This window comes from Cavia porcellus, unplaced genomic scaffold (genome assembly GCF_034190915.1).
Source record: "Cavia porcellus strain 051 isolate PalLab524CR breed Dunkin Hartley unplaced genomic scaffold, mCavPor4.1 scaffold_25, whole genome shotgun sequence".
Lineage (NCBI taxonomy): Eukaryota > Metazoa > Chordata > Mammalia > Rodentia > Caviidae > Cavia > Cavia porcellus.
In genome coordinates, this window is record NW_026947508.1 from 35,243,612 (window position 1) to 35,263,812 (window position 20,201).

The 20,201-nt window shown below is 40.8% G+C and overlaps 1 protein-coding gene across 1 annotated transcript in view; it reads left to right on the forward strand.

Annotated features, from left to right (window-relative positions):
* Positions 1 to 20,201, forward strand: part of LOC101788419 (uncharacterized) — a 165,395-nt gene that overhangs the window by 86,060 nt on the left and 59,134 nt on the right. The window contains exon 6 of the mRNA XM_063235128.1: positions 13,754 to 13,796. The gene's annotated coding sequence lies outside the window, so the exon portion shown is untranslated. The remainder of the gene's footprint in view (positions 1 to 13,753; positions 13,797 to 20,201) is intronic.

The following is a 20,201-nucleotide window of genomic DNA, read 5'->3' on the forward strand; positions in this document are numbered from 1 at the left end:
TCTGCAAACTCAGAAACGAATTGTTCCACCCAACATAGGGAATCTACAAAGAACCCTCAGCAGACATCATAACCTGATGGACTGCTTTCCACCTAACATCAAGATCTACTCCTGGAAGTCTCAGAAGGTACATAAAGCAAGAGAAAACAATAAGATGCAGACAGGGTGTAAAGACGAAATTAAACCAACCCTCCTCATAGATGATTGTGATTGCTAACATTTCCTGGGGAAATCCACAGAAAAAACCAAACTCCTAAAATTAAAAACTGAACTTAACAAGATGACAAGATACAAAGTCAAAACACAAAGTTAACTGTGGTTTTATATATTGGTAACAAATCATTGGGAAACAGTAAAACGCAATTTATGGTAGCTCCCCAAGTCCAAAATAGGTATGTATAAATCCATCTATGCGATCTGTTTGGAAACTGGTTCCTTCCCTTCTAGCCGTACTCTTCAAGCCACAGACCCAGGGATGTCTTAAACTGTTCCTCTTTCTTTACTACTTTCCTGTTTTCTTTCTTCTGTCCTTTTCGTGCCCTTTCTTTCTAGCTGCCCAAGGTACCATCTTCTCTGCCCTGGTCTAGAAAACATGTTACTGGGCTTTCTGTGCTCATTTGTTTCCTCCCAGAAGGCCATTCTCATTGTGCCAGAATACTAGAATACAGAATGCTCAGACAACTAGAAACAATTCAGACTCTGACTTGTTACCACTGAACACTCCGGTGGTCTCAAAGAACACATTAAAGTCTAAACTCTATGAGACTCTATTTACTGACTCCTTACTTCCATGATTTCCCTTTAGTTTATTTCTCCTCGCTGCCCTCAAGCTATAGTGGCATCCCTGCTGCTCCTAGAAGATGCCGGGTCCCTGTTTACGGGCCTTTGTACTGGCTGTGCTCTAACCTAGATAATTCTGCCTCATCCTCTGCACAGCTGTCTTCAGGCCTAATTCCATTGTCACTGCACAGGAAGCCTTCCCAGACCACTTTGTCTAGAACAGTCTATTCTCCCAACACCCAGTCTTCTCTAAAAGGAATGTGTTCATTTGTCCTTAGCACTCATCCTGTCAAACCATCTGCTTTTGTACTTGCATGTTTTCTGTCAGTCTCCTCCCAGTAGAATGTAGGCTTCATTTGGCCAAGAGCCTTGTCTGTTTTGATAGAACAATTCCTGGCACATAGTAGGTGCTTAGAAAATATTTGGTGAATGAACAGCAGAACATTAAGAGCAGTAATGTCCATTACTTAATGAATACTTAAGGATGAATAAATAATGGCATATCCATGCAGTGGAATACTGTGATCATTAAAAATGACAGTTTAGTTTTTATTTTTACTGACATGGAAGTTCAGAATATTGTGGAGTCAGTGAAACCAGAATAGACCGTATGTACACTGAGACCACATATAAGTAAAATTCCATATCTACACTCACATTCTTATGGAAAGAGATTTTAGGGAAAACAGTTTCCAAAATGTTTGTAATGGAAATTTCAAATGGTTCTTACTTCTTTTTCATAATTTTATTTTTTGCATTTGGAATTCTATATTGAACATGTGTTATTTTTTATAACTGGGGACCAGTTTGTGTAGAGATCCTTCATTACAACTCTGTTCAAAGTAGGGGGGGGGATCTGTCTTATTTTGTTTAATAATTGCTTGATGACAGTTTAATCTATTCAGCTTACCATATAACAAAAATACCCTAGGCTGTGCAATTTATAAACACAGAAATTTACTGCCAACATTTTGACAGTCCGCGTTGAAGGTACCAGCTGCTTCAGTGTCTGGTGACTATCTATGTGTGTCCTCAGATGGCAGAAAGGACAGGCAGGTTTCTTGAAGCCTGTGTTATAAGGGAATTAGTCCAGGCAATGAATGCTCACCCCTCATGGCTATACATCTTTATACCACTATATGGGGGGGGACACCAGTGTTCAGACCATAGCAGTGACTATTTATGCCTTAGGTAGTAGGTGATATTCTGTATCAGGGTTCAACTATAGCTTGCAAAATGAGTCATTTTCTCCCCTATTTGTTGACCCAGCTGCTCTTTCGTTGTTGTTATTATTGTGTTGTTTTTTATTTTTTTGAAAAGAATTAAACCAAGCGAAATAAAATAGAAGAGTCAATCAAACCAAAACAATAAATGTGATATTGGACTGCAAAACAAGATAAAAGGAAATCAATAATGACTACCATAATGTCTCTTGTTATCTTCAAAATAACTGCCTATACTATCAGACATAATAAAATCAAACAAAACATAACAAGATAAAGCCAATCAAAACAAAACAATGAAAGCAATATAGTGTTTGTTTTTGAGGCAAGGTTTTGCTGTATTGTTCCAGCTGGCCTTGAGCTCACTATGTAGCCCAGGCTGGCTTTAAACTTGTGGCCATCTCCTTCGTCAGTCTCCCTAGTGCTGGGATTGCAGGCGTATGCCACCATGTCCAGTTCAAGCTGCCCTATGAGGTATGCCCTACCTCATAGGTCATGTTAGTGCTAAGGACACATTTGGGGGCTTGAAGAGGACTGAATTCACCTCATTCCCTATCCCTACCACCCTTCTAGCCACCCTTTCCCCAGGACAGGGAAAGTGAATACAGTGACCTCTTCTGCTGCAAGGCCATGGACCTCTTCCGTAGCTTGTGGTTTCCTCACTTGAGGCCAAGGAGTCTCCACTCTCCTGTGGCCCCTAGTGTCACTGTATTAGAGCCGAGCCCAGCCAGCTGCGAAGGACTTCGCCACCAAGGACTCCCTTGTATTCAGGGCTTCTTGCCAGGATTCTTGCCTCCCCTGCACCGGTACACACCCTTGGGATTGGGTTTTACTTTGTGTACTTTATAAGTTATTTTTCTCGGCCGGTTAATTTAGTCTAGGTCAGTGGGGTTTTCTGTGTTTGCTTTATGAAACTGCTTTTCCTATTTTAGTTTGTCTTTGATTAATCGGTCTTGGTTTATGGTTTATTTCCCTGACTTGAGATGACGTGGGAGCCATTTGTGCCTTGGCCATTCCCTCCCATGCCCTTGGTGACTCCCATGATTTGCGGGTGCCATGACTTGGGTCTTTTAACATCACCCCTGTGACAGGGGTGGGAAGGAATAAGACACAGTTGCTTTTGTGACAGCTCTCCTAAGATGAGGGTCTGCTTTATTTTCTCTGATAACCAGTGTGGCATAAAGAAAGAAAAAAGAGAAGCTTGAGGCTCCGACCTGGGCTGGCTCAACAGCCTCCCAGCTGGTCCTCCTTAGGTGGGTATCTCAAATGTGTTGCTTCACCTCTGTAAGCCTCATCTTGGAAATGAAGATGATATATGCCTCATAGGGTATAAGGATTAAGTTCAGAGTGTAGGTGAAAGTACTGAGAGCAGTGTAAATACTTGGTAGATGCTCAGGGAGTGATAGTTCCCTTGGTCTTTCACTTCACCCATATGTCTGATTACCCACTTAGACTGTTGCCAGCTTCCTCCTCTACCCGAGCTATGCATATAGTGCTTATCTTTAAGATAGTCATGATTTTATTGGAGACTGCACAGTGTCTTTTTTGTCATTTCTTTGCAATAAGAAACCTATTTTGGTTAGAATAAGTCCCCATTCCACTTATTGGCATGCCTTTTGCACTCAGGAATTCTTCACAGCCCAAAGATGGGAGCCAAACACCACATTAAAGAAGATTGGGCAAAAGGGCATTGGGTAGCTAGGGGGGAAAAAGATTGGACAGCAGAATTTGTTACTCTTGTGCGAGTGGAATTTTCTTGCCTAATGGGCTGTACTGTCTACATAGCTTTCGTGAGTTATATGAAGCTTTGCGACTTTTTTTTGTACTGGGGGACTGAACCCAGGGCTGCCTCCCCAGCTGTTCTCCCCATTATGAACATGGTTCCACTAAGTTGCTGAATTTCCAGGCCAGGCTTGAACTTGTGATCCTTTAGTCTCAGCCTCCCAGAGTGCTAGTAGTACAGGTGTGCACCACCACAAACTGGCCCTGCTTTGTGACTTTCTGATAGAAGCAAGTATGTATTTTTATCCCATAATACACCTTGATAATGTTCCTCAAATTGGTCTTGGTAGGAAATACTCATAATTAAATCAGTAGCAGTCACTTAATAAGCATCCATTTTGTGACAGCTGATGGGTATTTGCACTAGTTCTGTTGAATGAAAAAAGTCTCTTAAACCTTAGTCATTTGGTATAATGTTAGCTACAGTATCCACGCAGGTGTACTGTAGGAACAGAGGATGGAAAAGGCTTTAAATCAAACTGCAGATCTGAACTAAGTTGTACTGTACTTCATGTTTTCTCTCTGGAGACTGGAAGAATTATATCACAGTAGCACAAACTAAAGCTTTTGGTAAAATGTTCCAGATTTTCTGCAAGAGTTGTTTCTGTGGGATATTTTTTTAAAACTTCAAAATCTTATTTGAATATGTTATTTCTGTTTCATATATGGACATGTGTGTGGAAAGAAGTTGATGGCTTAAAATGTCCTTTTTTGTTTTAAAAGGAATAAAACAGAACAGTAAAATGAAGCAAAACAGTAATAGGACAATAGAAAATCCATAATCATTAGTATGTTGCATATTGTTATCCTCTTAAATAGTTGCTCAGACTACCAGTCCCAAGTTTGCACAGTCAGTCAAACAACACAAATATCAGGTGGTTCCCTAGTTTTAATTATCATCATCTCAGCCTATGTTATGTCCAGTTGCTTACAGGTGGGGGAGGTGGGGGGTTGCACAGCTTCCTTGCTGCTTCTTCCTGGCTGGCAGGGTTTTCTTATTTTTGCTGAATTCCTGAATTATGTCTCTCCATGAACTTCAAATCTCAGTTCAGATCCTTCTTGTGTCCACTTCCCTCCTCCTTCTCTTCCTCGTGTTGCTGAATTCACCACTCTGCTCACCACTCTGCCATTTTCCTGGAAGTCCTAAAACATCATTTATCCTAGAATGTTAAATTATCAAATCTTTGCATCATGGACCACTTGTTGAAAATTACCAGAGTACCTCTACTCATTTCGTGGCATCTCAACTTTTCAAAAATTTTTGTAATTCTTCAAATGAAGAGAACACATGAATAAACAATGCAAATACTACTAGAAAAAGAAAAGGAAATAGCTCAGTCAAGGTTTATAACAATAGCATGTTAGCACATAATGCTACTTTGGGGCTCCGTACCCTGAAGGTGACACTACAGGGAGGCACTTGGTTTCAGGGACTTCAGGATGCATCTCTGTCATAGAACAAGCTTTGCTGCACAACACAATGCTCCCAACTGTTTTCAGGTCCAAATATAGGCAGACAGTGGTGACATCTGCATGTCATACTGCGGCAACAGAAGGTGGATGGGGTAAGCCAAGTAGGATATGGAGAAAACATTTACAATTTCTTATACCATAGAATTATGATAAGCATAATTAATCAGAAAATATTAAGGAACACAGTCATATTAAGTGGATAAATTCTGAGAAACCTGTCATTAAGCAGTTTTGCTGTTGAGCAAAAATCAGAGTATTCTTATACAAGTTAACAGCTATGATGTAATTAGGTGTAAAATCTAATGGGGCCATAATCATTTGTATGGTTTGTCATTGACTTTGATGTCATTATATGATATGTGGCTGTCTATTAAATAGTTTTGTTTTATTGTGTTGTTGTGCTATGTAGTTCTGACTACCTTTGAACTCACAATGTAGTCTAGGCTGGCCTCAAACTCGTGGAAATCCTCAAAATTATAATGTTGTTCTAGGTTCTATCCCCAGAATGCATCATCATCATCATCATCATCATCATCATCGTAAATGTTAAAATTTCTTGTACTAAAAGTAATGAATTGGCTCACTGAGAGTTCTCATCTGGTCAGTAATCCCTGATCTGCAGCCTCCTGGGTGATGCTGCTCCAGAAGCATCAAGGACTTGCTGTTCCAGCAGCTCCGCAGGCTTGTGTGTCCCCAGGTAGTGGGCATTCTGTATCACTGCTTCAAGGACCAGAGGGCACTCCATCACATTTGCCTTGCCAGGCCTTTCTGTAGTAGAGCCCCAGGCAGAGGTGCCCATCACCACCCCAAACCCACAAGCCAGTGCACATTTGGGAAGCTTTTATATCACGTAAGATGAGGACTGATTGCAGATCCGTACAACATAAGAAAATGACCTTTTTCCTGCCATTGATTCCCTCCCCTTAAGTAGGACCATCACAGGTGTTCTATGCTATAGTTCTATTCTGTAGTATAGAATAGAGCTATACTATTCTAACCATGGTGAGGACCAGTTCTCCTCCTGCAGTGGAGTGACTATGTCTTCTTTGAAATGGGGCATGAGAACCAAAATTCAAACTTTAGAATTGCTGTTTGCAGCATGTGAGCCGTGGGCCCATTTCAGGGGGTCTTTGAGGTTACAGCTATATGCATTCTACTGCCAAGAGTTTCTGTTTTCCACTGATGATTTAAAAGCAAGAGTGGATAGAACTTCTTGTGTTTTTCATAAAAGTAAGCAGTGACACTGAACTATATTTGTCATTGTCACATTCTTCATGGTCATTCAATTTAAAAGAAAAAAGAAAACAGTTCTTGAAGAAGCAGTGGCAGTTATTGTTCATTTATTTTATTGTGCTGGAAATGGAACAAAGTACCTCGTACATGCTAGGAAAATACTTTGCCACTGAGTTATATCACCAGCATAGCAGTCTTAAATTTCTTCCCTCAAGGAACTTTTTCCTTCTTTGTCTCTCTGTCTCTGTCTCTCTCAGTTTCTTTCCCTTTCTTTCTTTTTCTTTTTCCTTCTGGTATTAGGGATTGAGCATCAGGGCCTTTGCATCCCTAGACCCCCCGCCCCTTTTTGGTTATTTTAAGACAAGGTCTTTCTAAATTGCTAAGCAGACCCAAATTTGCCTCAGCCTCCAGAAGTGCTGGAATTACAGGCATGCATCATGCCTGGCTAAGTAACATCTTTGTAATATTCTGCATGATGAAATGGGAATAAACATGATCCCTTTGCTGCACACTCAGTTTAGAGGTTGTCTTGAAGAAAGGCTCTATGGGATTGTGTTGCCAGCCAAAGGAGCTGCATTTTTCACAGAATACCATTTTTACTTGAAAGAACTGACAAACTACAGCTTTGGAAGTTTTGGAGTTTGACAGTCGTTTCCTCAGTAATGCAAATGAATGGTACTACAAAAAAGGAAGTAATTGTATTTTGAGGCCAATGATTAAATGCAAGCATTCAAGTGAAAAGTCAGAATTTTGGTAAAGATGGTTCCACCTAATAACTTCCTAATAGTTTTAATTAGATAAGAATGGGAGGGCTGATCCTATGTTAAGGCTTACAAAATGGCCAGGTTTCAGAAATGTCCTCTCCATACTTGTAAACAGTTGGTGTCAGTATCCAACTGTGTATATCAGATGGTTGAGATTTAGTAATTTCTTTATTCAAATCTTCTGGATTTTTGCTGATTTTGAGAGCCTAATTTTTCAGTGGCTATGTGTTTCTTATTTGTCCTTGTAGTTTAGGTAATTCTGCTTTGTGTAAGAGAAGTTTGATTATTAGGAGCAATTGTACTCTGATGCATGATCTCCCTTTTGTTTATGTCTAGTTTCCAAACCTTCCAGGAATTTATATGCATTCTCAAACTTTTTTCTGGTGATTTATATAAATCCTTTACTGTGACCAAAAGGATCAACAAAAAAATGGTTAATTTTAAAGACTTTGGACATCTGAAAATGCACTCTGTGCTTTCACAGCTCAGACCTGATACAGGTGCAGGAGGAAAGGAACAGATATCTGCATTGCCCATAACTCTTGCCAGCTACTCCTTGGTTGGTGCTTTTGTAATTCTGGGCTTTCCAGCCTTGTGGAGGCAAGAAACTTAACTCTCCAGACTAAACATTTCTCTTGCACAGTGTAGCTGCTGACTTGCTGCTTGATACCTCAGATATCTTTGTAGGCTTGGAGAGCTGCATGTAAATTGCAGTGTTGATGTGCCTGGCTGACTCAGAATCTCAGAGCCTTCTGTTCTTACTGCAGATTTGGGATCCATGTACTGATGGTGAGATCCAGACCTTCCGGGTGGCTACCCTGGAGGTGAATTGTTCTTGCATTATTGATACACTCAAAAGAGCATTTCCTTTGTAGGGGCCAATTCACATGGAACTCCAAGAATATGTTGTATAAGATAGGATGATCTGGTCCAGGCGTGGCAGCATGTGCCTGAAATCCTAGCACTTAGGAGGCTCAGGCACAATTGCTGCAAGTCTGAGGACAGCCTAAATTGCACAGTGAAATCCTGTCTTGGACAAAAAACAAAACACTGGCTTTCCTGGTCCTATCAGTCAAAAGGGTTCACCCCTGTATGCCCTGAATATTAGATCTCTGCCTTCATGGTTGATTTATTTTTTAATTTATAACTCTCAAAGACTATATTTCTGCTAGTCAAGGAACTCTGTGAGGAGTAACACACAGATTAGATGTGGCAGGAATGAGAGCAAAGTCTTTTCAGGTAAGATCCTTGGTTGGGATGGAAACTGAGCAGTCGCTGGTGACTTGAGAGGTTCAGGAAAATTCTTTGCAGAAGAGTTACATTTCAGACCTTTCTAAGTGATGGAAGGAATGGTGTGTGGTAGTACATGCCTATAATCCCAGTACTCTGGGAGGCTGAAACAGGAAGCCTGGGCAACTTAGTGAGACCCTTTCTCAAAAGAGATAAACAGTTGAGGATAGTAGCTCAGTGCAAAGGCCCTGGGCTCAATCCCCCGTACTAAATGAATGAACAAGTGAATGGAATGAACCATCTTGGCAAATTGAAAGTCCTCAGAAGGCAACCCAAAGCAAAATCCAGAAACAGAGTAGAAAGGGCATTAAATAGAACAGCAGGTAGTTGTGCCCAAGAAGAGCAAGGGATGTCCCCCAGTAGTGATATGCTTTTGAGAGCAAGGGCAGGTGATTGTAATGTAATCACCTGGATGGACTGGGAGCCAGGAATGGCCACAGCACGGGAAGCAGTGCTGTGAAAGATGGTAGGCTAGTGATCTAGACTGGCAGTTGCTGTCAGCTGCCATTGCTGCCACTGCCAGCATTACCCTTCACTGCAAGGGCAGAAGAAGACAAACCAGGTCTGATGGCTACTGCCGAGGTTCCTCTTGTCACTTGGTCACTCCACTCATTGAACTCATTTATGGAATATGGACTCTGAATCAGACCCCATTACGTGCTAGATTTACAGAGGCAAACTCCACCCGTTAGAGGACTTAAATGCATGTCAGGAATGTTTAAGCAATAGGAACTCTTTTGAGCTAAGTTAATGGGATTTAGCAAAAGAACCTAAATACCCACATAATCAAATTGAGGCCCTCAGAATTAAACTGACACCGACACATCTGGCATCCAGAAGGGACATGAAGGGCAATTCCAGTGAATCCAGATTGTAAGAACAAATGGTCTAGTTCTTCAGCAATTTTTCTTTTCAGAGAAAGAGTCCAACCAACCTAGTTTGATGGTTTTGCCATCAGACATGTCACTGTCTCTTTTCTATGACAATGTTAAAGATGCATACGGACTAGCTATTAGTGGCCGTGTTCCCAAAGTTACAAAGACAGCTCAAGTTGGGGAAAGAAAACCCAGTGGAAGAGACCTGATGACATCCTGGTCACCCTCTGTAATTGCTGAAACCCTCTATGCTCTGGCTCTTCCCACAGTTTGGTTATGCAAACCATTAAATTGCTTGATTTACTATAGTTAGTACAACCAGTACATTGTATGTCTGGGTTTTATGGCAAATAATCACAGAAATCACCTTCACTTGGCTTCCTCTGGCCACTTACATTGTTTTCAGCATGGAAGTTCAGTGAAATTTGTTCGTTCTTTCTCTTTTTCTTTCTTTGTTTCTTTCTTTCTTTGATAGTAAAATACAACAAAGCACTATAGAATAAAGCCAATCAAGACAATGCAGTGAAATTGATACAGAACTTCAGGATAACAGTAATAGATACCATAGTATATCTTGTTATCATCACAATAGTTATCCATTCAATCAGGTATAGCAAAAATCAAACCAAAAACAGAACAGTATAAAACCAATCAAAACCGAATATTGAATAGAGCAAAACAGTCATAACAAAGCAAAACAGTGAAAACAATATTGGCCTTCAAAAACAAGATAGAAGGAAATCCCGAATATTTGCTGTATTGCTTACTGTCATCCTCCCAAGAGATGCTCAGACCTCTGGCTTCAGGTCAGCATAATAACCCAAACAATACAAGCACTTAGTTGCTTTATGTGCCTTAGTTGCTATCAACTGTGGCTGACCTCAAAACCACCCAGTTGCTAAGGGGAGGCACGGGACATTTGATTCTCAGCCTGCACGCCAGTAAGTTCACAGGACACAGTAACTTATTTGCTTCCTGGTGCATGTGCAGCTCACACCACTTACAGAGGCTAGCTCGTTGCTTTCTTAGTTGGTCCCCCAAATTCCAGCATAAGTGATCCTCAGGAGATGCTTACTTGTTCTCTCCCTTGGCGCATCTCAAGCTGCCCAGTGAAATTTTTGATATCTCTGAGGAAATACAAATTCCATGGTCTATGGTTGCATTGGGTTGCCAATTCCAGAATTAGAGCATCCTGTCTTACTTAATAGTTGTAACTTTCAACTCACTCAGAGTTCCCCGCATTAGAACTCAGTACCTGTACATGTGTGGCCAGGAGAAGGCAGCTGCTGACTTGCCTTTTTACCTACTTCTCCAGTTTGCTGGCTGCTGTTTCTGAACCCTGGGATTGTTGTGGGAGGGAGACAGAGAACATGGACCGGAAAACCTGGGATAGTGTTTGCATTCTCTGGACCTGCCCGTGTCTACCATAGCTCTTATGGAATGTGGGTGCTCTTGAGGGTGTTTTGGAGGTCCCTGTCAGTGTTGAGGGCCTTGCCTAACCTTGCCGGTTCACTCTTGCAACTCTTGGGAATCCAGATGACTGCCTCTTCTTTGGCACCTAAGGGCCACTGCCCTACAGGCAGTGTTTAAGGAAGGGTCTAAAGACCCCATCCTAGCTCATTCATGCATCCTGTTTTGCTGCAGACTCTGGGATTGCAGACCAGCTCTGACACAACTCTATTCTACAGCCCACGAGGTGGGAGGCAGGTTCCAGGCAGTCTGCGATGGTGTCATACTCTAAGAGCTTTATGTTAAGCTTCTCTGGTCAGGCTGGAGTGAGAGACAAGACTTTCTATTCTGCCTTTTAAGGGAAGTGGTTCATAACATAGCTTCCCGAAAGAAAGTTTTCAAATCCTCTCTTCACCTCTGACAATAGATTACTTTTATGGTTGAGGGGCAATTAGAATTATATAACAAGTTTTCAGGGTATTTCCTTTGAAATTCTGTATCTTAGCTTCACTTTGGTATTACCTTAGAATGTTGACCAAGCCTTCCTTTACGCAGTGATTTGATTTAGATTTATAACTTTTGTGTCCAAGTAATCCTAATAAGAACAGTCAACAGATATTGATTGAGCATCTCCTATGTGGTGCATCCACAGCTTGCATTACTTACAAACTGTTAGGTGCTGGCCAAATTTTGCCCATGCCCAGAGCCATGTTGTGGCTGGTCATATAACCACAACTTCTTGAATCTCCTGTCAGTATTTAGAGATTGAAAGATTTTACTTTAAAATTTAAAAATCTTGAAAATTCACATGTGTAGTGCTGTGCCTGTATTGCTGCCTGGCAAGTTAGCTAGAGCTGAGAGGTGCTGTCCTTCACCAGCACGTGCCATGGGCTCCCTTCCCATGGCATGGGTCTGGCACTGAAGCCAAGAAAGGGTCGACTGAAGAAAGCTACCTTTTCCTAAAGAATAAAAGGGAATGTTTCTGATACTTGTGTCTCTTCATAAAAGAAAAGGTCATGAAAGCCATGAAAGAAGGAAATTACTTTAGAAATTCAGTGTTTTTATTCGTTGAATATGTACTCAGTGTGTGTATGTAACATTCAAAAACTTAAGATACTACATGAAAATAAACCAATATAATTGTGATTACTGTTCAGGAGGTGTGACTGTGTGAATTGAATAAGGACATTGCAACGCTTTTTTTTTTTTTTTTTAATATAACTTAGTCTGTGGTGTGAGTTGCTGTAAAAGGGTATTACATTCTCCTGTTTCCTTTATTTGCATTAGGATCTTACTTGGCCCCTAAAGTTTGAGTTTGTCTCTCTGGAAGAAGTTTGCTGGAGGGCATGGGGTGCATTGTGCATCCAGGAATCTTGCTTAGGTCTGAGGAGTAGTGGCGTGATGACTGCCACAAGGTTGTCACCACATGGGGACAAGCCTGGAGTGACAACGTAGAAACATTTAAAAAGTACTAAACTGTTAAATTGGCTTTTTTACAAATTGAGTTTTTAGCTTTTAAAAATGTGTTTTTCTTACTGCTTTCTATGAGTTCCATATATGTTAAAAAAATTCTTATCTATTTGTGTGAATCAGAACAAAGCCAGAATTATTTTGAGCTGGGCTTCGCTTGCCCAATGGGATTCTCTTGGGAGGCAAGCCCTCCACTGAGTTATGTGTCCTGGATGACATCTTTGATGCTAAGTAGAGAATTTGCTCTCTGACCACAGCTCAGCTGATTATGAAAACCAGGTGCCTGGCCTTAACTGGCCTTGCAGAATGACTTCTGTGCAGTGCTTATCAGTGTGTGTAACTTCCCCCTCTAGTCATTGCTTACTGTAGCCCAAGTTCCTCGAAAGCTTTGCTTGCTGGCCTTTCCCATCCGTTTTTTGGTTGTGGTATTGTTTGATCTTTTGAGTGAACCAGGCCAGCTGAGTACTATATTCATAGGCCACTTGTACATACACACATCTCCTTATACACAGAGTCACTGAGCAAAGTGTCATTTTCATTATACAAATACTTTTGAGGACGTAGGAAATTTCCCTCAAGACTTAGTACTGGAAATAGGTGCAATTCTGCTTGTTTATTTTATGGACAACATGAACCATGAAATTAGCGTTTTGCACTTAGTTTTAGCTGTGGAAAATCTTGGAAATAGAGATGTAACTGTAACAGGCACACAGGATATTTACTTGGTATTCTGCTTCCCCAAGTTGCTGGTTATTATTTTCTATATGCTTTCCCCTCCTGGCCCCCAAGGCCCCTTTTTTAAAAAAACTTCAATACAATTTTATAAAAAACTGCTTCAGCATCACTTTAAAATGAGGCAAAATATTTAAATGTTGATGACTTAGCATTTATTGCAAACGTCTTATTGACTTGTTTTTAAAATTTTATTTTAAATTTCCTATTCTTTATGTAATGCTTTCAGTTCTTTGTGATTACATAGATTTGAAGAGCACTAGATTGCCACATATTCACCTCGTAGTCATCCTGGCCTAGTTAGCAAATAATGCGTGCTCAGAGCTAAGTGGAAGCAGAGATTGCTTCCCACCCTCTTCCATCTCCAGTGTCTAGTTTTGTGGTTTAATAACAGTTTCAGTTTCCTCATTTATGCAAGAAGGAATTCTATCAGAATAGTACAAGTTGTCCTAGAAAACCTGGGAAATCCCCTTGCATTGAATCTGAATCTTCAAAAAGAGGTGTTCCAGAGATGATTTGTGTCTTGTTTAGTTGTGGATTACACTTTGGTTCGTTTTCTAAAACAGCTGAATTATATTCTTTTCCAAGTGCTCTCCATCTCTATGCTCTAGGTATGGGGACTGTAATGTGCTATGTGAGCAGTAGCTTGACTTCTGTGATATTTTCTGCTTTTCTTTTTCAGAGTATGATCGGTTGGGCTTCCTCCTGAAGCTGGACTCTAAACTGTGAGTAGAACGAGAAAATGCCCTAGCTCTATGGTAGAGGGTCTGTGAGATTTGGGGGTCTTACTTTAAAGGGGCACCTCTGTCACCCCTGTGGTTGTGGGGAACCCCTTGGTGTCTCTGTCCATCAGGTTGTTAGCAGAATCTTTGAGCATGTTACAGTCCATGCTTAGAAAGGATACAGTGGGGAGTACAAACATGAGCCCCTTGATTTGGCTAACACAGCCAGCTAGCTCATTATAGGAGATCACTTCCAGGGGCTCCAGAGACAAGGAAGCCCTGGAAAGGTTTCTCTTACTGAGTAGAAGGCAGAGATTGATGCTTTTTCCACCTGGCATGCAAAGTCTTCTGTACTCAGTCCCCTGTCCTCTTCAGCTTCAGATCTTGCACTTCTGCCACAGGTTAGTATTCTTTTTCCCTCAACTCTTGTTGTAGGTGCCTGTTACCTGTGCTTCGAACTCCCTTGCTTTCCTAGTCCACTTGGAAAACTCAGAGATCATTTTCTCCCTACACAAAATTGCCTCTTCCTCTACGTCCCCTTTAAATTTTCTTTGTTAGCAATTATCTCATTGTACTATAATGAATTATATACTGGTTATTACTTTATTAAGGGCTTAGACTCAGAGCCAGGCAAAGCTTGGTTCAAGTTCTGGGTTGCCATTTATTCTTTTTCTGATTTTAGACAAGCTTTTTAACCACTTTGAGCCTCAGCTTCATCTGTAGGATGAAGATATGTAACAACATTTTCTGAAGGATTTAAGGATTTGATTCATATGGGGCTTTCAAGTATAGGCTATCTGATCCAGAATTCTTCCCTGTTGTGGCCTTCATGGTCTCTCTAGTACCTAGTTAGCACAGATATATGTTTGGTGCTCAGCAAGCACTGGGTAGATGGATGGATGGACGTTGGGTGAGGAATTGTGCACTTTGACCAGCACCCCTCGAGTGTTCTTTCCCTACAATGAGACCACTCACATTTAAGTGATTGTATAACTCCCCTACCACATCCCATGACTTGTTTTGTTTTGTTTGTTTTTTGTTTTTTTTGAGACAGATCTCACTATGTAATTCTGGCCAGCCTTGAACTCACTCTGTAACCCAGCCTGGCTTTAAATTCTCAGTAATACTGCCTTAGCCTCTCAAGTGCTGGAATAACAGGCCTGTCCATCACACCCAGCCCATTAATGCCTTTTTCATGGTTATCTTTGTGTGTCTGTATTCCCTGTCCTGAACAAGACAGACACCATGAAAAATCAGAATTGTGTCTCTTTTCCTCTCCTGCATAGGCTTCACCACAGCTTCTTCAGATGGTAACAGTGACACATACACAAAAGACCTTGAACTGAGGACTGTTTGATTTTCCCACTGAATTGTCTGACATCTGGTCCCATTTCCTAGAGCCTAGATTCTTGGCTGTGGTGCCTTTTATTATATGTTCAGATGACATAACTCTGCCTTTGTATATCATGTAGGCAACTATGAAGGAAAATGGTCTGCTCCTTTTATCAACTAGTAGAGAGACGTCAGCCATCTCTGGGAATGGGGTTTGATTGTACCAGAAAACCATAGACTTCCCCCTTAGAAAATCCTTAATGTAGTGCTCTGGGCAAAGAGGGAAAAAAAAGTATAAGCTATAAGCAAGTGAAATGCCACCAGAGCAGAAGAGATATAGTAATTACCAAGTTGAATCACATTAATAATGAAAGATATGTTGTTGAGGACAAGACTGCAGTGCTTAAGCTGCCTTCAGCAGTGGAGAACAAGAAGGGTGCATCTCCCCTACTTCTTGACAGATGAATAGTACACAGTGGAATTATCAATTGTGTAGGTTGGTGTTGTGTACCAAGCCAGTTCCATGAAATATCTGAGTCAACCGGGTATTTGGAATTGGCTTGTCTCCATCAATTTAACTCATGATCTGAGGTATGAACTACAGCTTTTCTTTCTCTTGCTACAAAGTTTTTCCCTATCAGTGTTCTGTAGAGAAGAAAACACAGGTAAGTAAAAAGAGTTTCTTCTAGGGAGAAATTTCAAGTTAAAGAAACTGCTTTTTAAAAATTTTTTTTTAATTTTTAATTTTTGGTGGGGTGGAGAGGATTCATTAGCAAAATTTAGGTCTCTAGATTTAAATTCTGCTTCTACTGCCCAGTATTAGATGACCTTCGATAATTTTTTTTAGCTTTCTGAATTCCAGTTCTTCTTTGTGAAAAATATAGACAATTAGCATTCACTTCTTACAGTTTTATGATATATAAAAAGGATTATGTGTACTATGAATAAGAATACAGATGTAAGGATTTCTTTTTATTTATCTTGATTGAAGTTTATTTAACTTTTTAAATATAAGAATCCATAAGTTCTAGAAATTTTTTAACTATCTTTTAAATGTTCTTTCTGCTTCATTCTGTCTTCCTTCACTCTCTACTCTGTTCAAAACCTGATTAAATTTTAGACCTTCTTGATCTTTAGTTCTATTAATTCATCTCCAGTATTTGCCACCTTTTTTATGAAACTGTAACCCTGAAGGACTCAGTGTAAGGATAAACTAGAATTAAATTTATAACCCCAGGCCAAGACTGTAGAAACAATTTCCAAGGCCTTGAGTGAATTAGGATAAATAGTTAATAAATAAAATAAAAGCAGTTGATATTCATTGTCAAGGTTCTCATCATTTGGGTGACCTAGGGAATCTCAAGCCACTGAGATCAGTGTAAGCTGTTTGCCACCAAGCACTTGGCAGAGGCAAATCCAAACCCCATCTGGAAAAGGACATGAACTCCTCAGAAATAACTTTTTTTTTTTTGGCCTTTTTGAGACAGAGTCTCACTATGCAGTTTAGGCTGGCTTTGGGCTCACTTTGTAGCCTAGGTTGGTCTTGAACTTGCAATGAACTGCCTGCTTCAGCCTCCTAAATGCTAGGATTACAGGAGTGTGCCACCACACCTGGCTACAAGTAACTTTTTAAGGAAGTAAGTGCTTCACAGTGAAAAATAACTAAACACACATGGAAACAAGTTCTCATAAATGAGAACCATGAAAAACAGTAGACAACAGAGAAGAACTCAACAAAGATTTCTCAAGTTAGAATTACTAATGCCTTAGTTACTTGCTCATTACTAGGAAAAAATACAGTACCCAGCACCCAGAAATTAGAGTTTTATTGTCTCATGTTTTCAGGCCATGTTTTGCTGGCTATGAGGCAGAATGGGCAGAGGGCAGCAGCTCTCAGTATGGCAGCCTGGTAGCAGAGACTGAAGAGACTGCCCTTGCAGTAACACAGTGTCCTGCTCCTTCCAGCCAGGCCCTACCTTCCAGAAGCCTTCAGTTATGTATTTATCAGTGTTTTGAATCTGGTAAGTGTAACTCTGCATGATCCAATTACCTTCTGAAAGCCCCGCCTCTGAAACCATCAGATTTCTGGAGGACTTTCTAGATCTAAACCATAATGACCAGACACACTTTATAAAGCAATTATATGTACTAAAAGAAATAAAAGACAAGATTAAACTAGGGGCATAGAATAGGGAACTATGAAATGTAAAATATTAGATTTTAAAACATCGAAACCTTTAGAACTGAAAAGTACAATGGCAAAAAATCAAAATCAAATAGGAACATTAAGCAGCAGAGTATGTACAACTGAAGGTGGTCTTAGTGAACTGAATATAAGTAAGAAGAAGTTGTAACAGGGATCAGCAAACTTCCTGAAAAGGGCCAAACAGTAACTATTTTAGGCTTCAGGGACTTTTATTAGCTGTCACAGTTGCTCAACTCTGCAGTTGTGATATGAAAGGATCCATAGATCAGTGAATGTAATTGTATTCCAGTACCACACAGAGATTTTAATTTTGTGTCATAAAATATTATGCTGCTTTTTTTTTATCCCCCTCATACTCAAAGACTTTAACTTGGGTTACAATGGGATTCCTACAAAAAATAGGCAGTAGCTTGGCTTTGGCCCACAAGGTGTAGTTGGCTGTCCACTAATTTTTGTATACAGTCAAAGGGCAGGTATTGAACCCAGGACCTTCAAACTGGCTATATCCCCAGGCTTTTTAAAGTTTTTATTTTATATTTTGAGACAGTGTCTTGCTAAATCCCCAAACTGCCTAGATTGGACTCAAACTTGGCTTCCTACCTCAGGCTGACCACTGATTGTGAATGGAGCACAGCTGTATCTCATGAGACTCATTTCTTCCCTCCATGAGGTGTTTTTTCCTCTTGAAAGTGTAAAAATAGTGTCAAAATACCTTTATGTCTTATAATGTTCCAAAAGTTTAGAAATAGATAGTTTTCAACTTTACTATATTCTTTTAATTATATATAGTAATATAAGGAGATTGGTTATAATAAGTAGTTATAATAAGTAATTATAAGGAGATTGGTTTGTGTTTCCTTTGAGATTCCCTGCTGCTTGTATCTATATTATAAAATCACTTGTCCATGCTGTGAAAATTCAAAAAACTGAAGTTCAAAATCTTGTCTCACGACTGTACAAAATGACATTTGGGAAGACAGTGTGTTTTGGTGGTTAGAAACATAGGCCATGGAGTCAGACCTGGAGTTGCATGGACTCATTCTATACTTGCTTCCCTAATCTTGAGTGTTATTTAACCACTAAGTCTCAGTTTCCCACTCAAACATGCAGATAAGAATCATAATAGCCAAAAGATGAGATTTGATTGTTTTTACTAAGCAGTGTCTGTTAAGCTGAGAAAGATACAATAAAAAACAATGAAACCAAGACTCAATTTTGTTCTCCTTCATAACCAGAGATTGCAAGTTTAAGTAAGATGTCACTGAGAAGGTCACGTTTGAACAGAAATTCAAAGAAAGTGAGGGGTTAGTCCTGTCCCTTACCTGGAGGAAATCTCAGTCTCAGGAGCAATATAACACCTTAAGCCAGGAATGTGTCTGTTAGCCCAGGGAGAGAAGAACCATCTGGACATTTCAAAGGAACCAGATCTAGTGTTCAGGTATGAGCCTTCTGGGCATGGTTTCAATTAAATGGAAGTTTTATCTGTTTCAGTTGGATATGGATAGGTGCTCTGTGCTCTGGAAAAGTTCTTGTCTGCTGTCACAATGTGGTGTTTTATAGCTACCAGGTGTGCAAAGAGCATGTGGGTTTATTGCTTGGTCTAAGTTGACACAAAGATACTGACGCCTAAGCCAAGAACTTTTCACCCCAGAGCAGTATGAAAGTAGTACTCCACACCATTGGGAAAGGCCTGAAAATGCAGGTTTATACAGTTAAAGGAAACATGGTAGCACACATCGATAGCCACAGTTGCTCAGGAAGCTGAGTCAGGAGGATCTCAAGTTCAAGGCCAGCATGGACAACATAGCAAAAGCCCATCTGCAAACAAAACAAGCAAATAAAATATACCTGGTTATGAATATAATCTGGGAGTCTGGGAAGATGGCGGAACAGTAAGCAGCAAAGTAAAAAGCCTCTCTGAGAGAAACAGCCCAGATGTTGCAATATAGCATTCTGGAGAAGAAAAGCAGGCAAGACGTAGGTCCCCTTGATGTAAGAAGAATCTAAAGTGAGAATTGAAGCCCACAGAAAGAATTTTTTTTTTTTTTTTTTTTGTCTTTTTCCTTTTTATCAGTACCGGGGATTGAACTCACGACTGCCTGCTTGCAAGGCAGGCGCTTATGTCTTATGAGCTAAATCCCCAGCCCCCACAGAAAGAAATATAAAAAAGAAAACTTGAACACAAGAAGGCGGTAGCTGGTGGCACTCTCACCAGAGCTGGTCTCACTGTGCCAGAAGCATTGTTGTAACCCAGAGATGCCCGGGCACAGTGAAGCTGGTGGCAGGCAAGCCTGAAGGCCTTGGTGGGAAATGTGAAGGCAAAGGGGAGCAGCGAACCAGAGGACTGCACTGGCTGGCTCGCCCGAACTTATGTGGCTGCGACTCAGTGGGCTGACTGGGTTCCCGCCACTTGGACTCATCGGAACCCCAGTCACACTGAAGTGCAGGCACACTGAAGTTGGAGATCAGCGACACGGGCGGAGAGTGGAGCTGGTAGGGGACCCGCAGTGACCTGTGGTGAGTGTTGGGAATAAAACCCTTTCACGGGAAAGGGGAAGACATTTTGGAACCAGGCAGGACTCGCAGAAACGAGTACTGCAGAGCCTTCAGTCAGTTGTTCCCTTCCCAGATGGGATTGGTGGGATATGCTTGGCCTGGGTCACGCCCCTGGCTGGGAACCAGAAGGGTGTCCCAGACCAATTCCCTATGGGCTGTGCACACCAATGGTGTGAAGGCCTCAGTGGGCTGGCTGACCCGGAGGGGAGGTGCCAGCATATGCCATCCCTATTTGCACCTTAATAGCACACTGGAGTGGGCAGGGTCACCTAGACAGTGCATCTCAGAAGAGCCAGAATCATCAACAACAAAAA